Source organism: Cupressus sempervirens, chromosome 10 (assembly GCF_028749045.1).
Source record: "Cupressus sempervirens isolate cs-2001-9-10 chromosome 10, ASM2874904v1, whole genome shotgun sequence".
In the NCBI taxonomy this organism is placed as follows: Eukaryota; Viridiplantae; Streptophyta; class Pinopsida; order Cupressales; family Cupressaceae; genus Cupressus; species Cupressus sempervirens.
In genome coordinates this window covers 823,071,967-823,076,816 of record NC_143127.1, presented here as the reverse complement: position 1 = coordinate 823,076,816, position 4,850 = coordinate 823,071,967, and positions in this window count along the sequence as shown.

The following is a 4,850-nucleotide window of genomic DNA, read 5'->3' as shown; positions in this document are numbered from 1 at the left end:
GTTCTTAGATGATATTTTGATATATTCTAGATCCTAGAAGGAGCATGAGGAACATATGTGTTTGGTTTCGCATTGCTTGAGAGATAATTACCTTTATGCCAACTTAATGAAGTGTGATTTCTTTCAATCAAATATACAGTATTTAGGACATATCATATTAGGTGTTTGTATCTCTTTAGACCCTACAAAAATCCAGGCAATGGTAGATTGGCCTGCACCCACTACCATGTCAAAAATTCATAGCTTCATGGGTCTAGCCAGTTATTATTGCAAGTTCATCCAGAACTTTTCTAGAGTAGCACATTCTATCACTTCCCTTCAAAGGAAAGGAAAGAACTTTATATGGATGGAGAAATGCAAGGAAGAATTTCAAAAGCTCAAAGAGCTTTTGACCAGTGCACTAATATTATCAGTACCTGATCTAGTAGGTGACTTCATGGTGTGTACAAATGCTTCCCTAGAGGGGATTGGAGCAGTATTGATGTAGGATGGATAGGTGATTGCTTATGAATCACGCAAACTCAAGGACGAAAAGTTGAATTATCCTACGTATGATCTTGAGTTAGTTGTGGTAGTTCATGCCCTAGTGAGATGGAGACACTTCTTGTTGGGACACCAATTTGAATTTCATAGTGATCATTTTAGTCTATAGTATGTATTCAGGTAGCCTAATCTAAATGCTAGGGAAAGGCATTGGATGGAGTTTCTTTGTGAATATGACTTTGAGGTGAAGTATATTTAGGGAAAGCAGAACATGGTAGCTGACACTTTGATTCGTAGGGGACATGTGACACTATCTTTGACTCTTAGTGTGAATTTGAGGAGTTGTATACTTCAGGCACTTCCTATGGATACTTGGTATCAGGAGGTGAGTAGGGAGATAGATTCAGGGAGACCATTGGAGGGTACATTTTTAGGTTATGTTTTGGAGTCAGATGGCCTTTTGTGATATTTAGGAAGGATCTATGTACCACTACTAGATAAGCTACGTACATTGGTCCTATCAGAGGCTCATTATGCACCTTACTCGAAACATCTAGGTGTCAAAAAGATGCATGCAGATTTGTGACATCTATACTATTGGACAGGGATGAAGCATGATATCATTGATTTTGTGGCTAGGTGTCTTGAGTGCCAGAGAGTCAAGGTAGAACACCAGCATCCAGCAGGGCATTTACAGCCTAATCTCATTCCTTCATGGAAATGGGATATCATCTCTATGGATTTCATTGTAGGATTACCTTTGACTGCTCATCGACATGATGCTATCATGATCATCGTTGATCAGATGACTAAGGTGGCACACTTTTTACTAGTGAGGTCATCCTATACAACAGCTTCTGTAGCTAATGTCTTCATGCATGATATCATGAGATTACATGGGATTCCCTAAAAGATCATTTTAGATAGGGATCCTATATTCACCTCTACATTTTGGACATCACTACAACATGATCTTGAAGTGCAGTTGAACTTCAGCTCAACTTATCACCCAGATACAGATGGTCAAACTGAGAGATTGAATTAGGTTTTGGAGGATATATTGAGGATGTATGTAATGGATAGACAGACTTTGTGGGAGGACTATATTTACCTAATGGAGTTTTCTTATAAAAATGGGTATCACAATTCTAGTGGGATGGCACCTTTTCAGGCTTTGTATGGTCAACCTTTTCATACACCTTTGAGTTGGGACAGCCTTGAGGATCGCATATTGTTGGGTCCTAAGATGCTTCAAGATATGGAGAAATAGGTAGTGTACATCCATGAACACATGTCTAGAGTACAAGATAGACATAAGAAGTATGTCGATGCTCATAGGATGGATAACTAGTTTGCAGTGGGTGAGAAATTTTTCTTGAGAGTGCATCCATGGAAGAGTCCAATCCATTATGGAAGGGGTTCAAACCTAGCACCTTGTTTTGTGGGACCGTTTGAGATTCTTGAGAGGATAGGTCTAGTTGCCTTTTGTCTTGCATTGTCACCCAGCCCAACTCATGTTCATGATGGTTTCTATGTTTCTGTACTTAGATAGTATATTTATGATGTGATACATGTTCTTGATTGGAATGCATTATAGGTAGAGGATAGGCAGCTAGCTTTGGAGTCAATTTGCATTCTATAGTAGCAGGATTTGACCCTTAAGGCTCAAACTGTAGAGCAAGTAGGGGTCCAATGGGACCCTACTGATGAGTCATTAGCTACATGGGAGCATGCATCTGGTTCACAGGATTTATACCCCTACTTCTTTATAGGCTTCCAGGAGTAAGCCTAAGTCTTAGGGGGTGGACATAGTGCCTACCCCTAGTTTACTTTTTAGTTATTATTATCAAACTCTTTTAGGTTGGCTTTATGTTTATGCTTGATAATTAGTGACATTATTTGCCAGATTATTGGATATTGTTTCATACTCAATTGACTATATGATGAGATTACTTTGGTACTAATTATTTCATGTATGCATGATTATACTTTGATGATGATTGTTTACAGTGATTTCAGTTATTTAATGATGTTAGTTAGATGGATTATTTATACATGTTTTCTATGGATACTTACCCCATACTTGCATGTGTATGGTGTACGTGAATGTTTTCTTTATGGTTGACATTTTTAATGTGGTTAAGGAATGGAGTCGTAGTCACCTGTGAGTCTGGATCTACATGATGCACCACTTCCTGCCATTGCCTATTTTGTTTAGAATATATATGTTTGTACATGCGTGGATTTTACGCAAATTGTAGGTATTGAGTATCAACTTCCCTAAATTGCCAAGATGACCGTACCCTATCACAATATCTCAATGGTAAGAGAGGGGAGATAACTCTTGAGTTTGAATCCTATCCTTAAACCATTTGTCCTAAAAAGTAGGGCAAGAATCTAAGTTGTCTACCTTCTGAATTCATCAAGTGGTGTAAATTCATGATTATAACCCTCGAGTTTGATCTAGTATGTTGTATTTTATGATGGGTTTTTATAGTTCATCTTGTGGGTCTATGGTGTTTTTTTGTTTATTAAATCAATTTAAAAGAATAATTAATGATTTAATTTAATGGAAAAATTATTAAGAAAATTCATTATGTAAGTATATATAATTAGTTGAGAAATTAATTAAATAAAGGAATTAAATTTAATGATAATGTTATAAGTCTAATTTTGGAGCATAATAATATTTATTTTATTTAATAATAATATATTTAGGAGATCATTTTTAAATAAATGCTAAATATTATTATTACTTAACAAATATTTTTATTAAAGAATGCTTTGAAAATTAATTAAAAAGAGAAAGCTAATTATTTAAATAAAGATATTTTGTAATTAAATATCTAAAAGTTGGTGCATGAAAATGTAAAAAGATAATAAAATAATAAAAGATTATGATCATTGAGTTCCCTCTCATGATTGCACAATCAGAGCCACAAATTAAGGGAGAACTCTTTATCATATATCTGGAGCTCATTTTTTGGGGAACAAGATTTTGGAGAAGAGATTTTCAGAGAATAAGCTTTCAGAAGGAAGGGGTTTTTTCGCATGCTTCATGCGTTTGCATGTTTGGGTATTAGCATCAGATTCAGATAGAATCTTGTGTTAAATTTACACAAAAGATTTCTATTTTCCAATTTCCTATATGCTTTGTGTCTAGATAAATCTATTCTTACAAATCTGTAGATTTGTTTGATACCATTGGAAAAATTCTTGTTGTGAATCTTGGTTTATTTTCATTTCAATGTTATCTGTGTTTGAGAAATGAAGTCTTTTTGAAACCCTCATTCTTGTAAATTTTAATCAGATGGGTTTTGGTTTAAAAATTGAATATTTTTTCTAGGTTTCCCTATCAAAGTATTTTTTCACAGTTTTATAACAATAAAAATAAATAAATAAATAATTTTTTTTTAAAAAAATTTGGGGTGTGGGGGGGGGGGGGAGAAGGGGGGTTGTGAATTTCATTTTTTTGTTTTAATAAATTAAAAATAAATTTGGTTGGGGGTGGGGCCACCAAACCCCCCACCCCCCATTGTTGTCCTTGCTGATGGCACAGGGACTGTCATCGTAGTAGGCATTGCTTATGCAAGACTTATTGAGACCGTAGTAGGGCTTCCTATGACACGGTGGTTGCTTTAGTATAGCAGGTCAGCGGGCCTTAAAACACGTTGTCTTTTATAATTTAAAAATATATATATATTATATTATTTAAATTTTATGTTATTTAAAACTTTAATTTATTTAAATTTTAATTTAATTAAAATTTGATTATTATATATTTTTATAAATAGCTTTCTTTTAATTATTAAATTATTATTAGTTGTTAAGCATTTTATATTTTATTAGCAATTTAAGTTAATTAATTTAATTATTAATTAATAAATATGTTAATGGGACATTATTTATTTTATCTTTTAATATTGTTAAATAATTATTAGTTAATGATTTATTAACTATTATTCTAAATTGATGATCCTTATAGAGACGTCGATTTTGTGAGTTAATGGTAATGATGTGTTCATATTTAAATGTGACAATGGATTAAGTTGTAAGGGGAATATAGTGAACTTTATCAAAACAACAAAATGAAAACTTGAACCTTACTATAAACTCAAAACTATGTGTTTTCAAAATCAAACAAAACTATGAAACTACACTGTTAATTGTATGCTTTCTTATGTTTTGGGTTTGAGGTTGACCTAGAAGTATTGACCCATTTAGAACGTCTACTAGAGGTCGAGAGTTATTGTTTTGATGATTATATATGATGTCATGATTTGGTTTATGTATACTTTCTTGGATCAGTCGTATTAGGATGATCATATTAGTGATGTTTATACTTTGACCAGTGATTTCAGTACTTG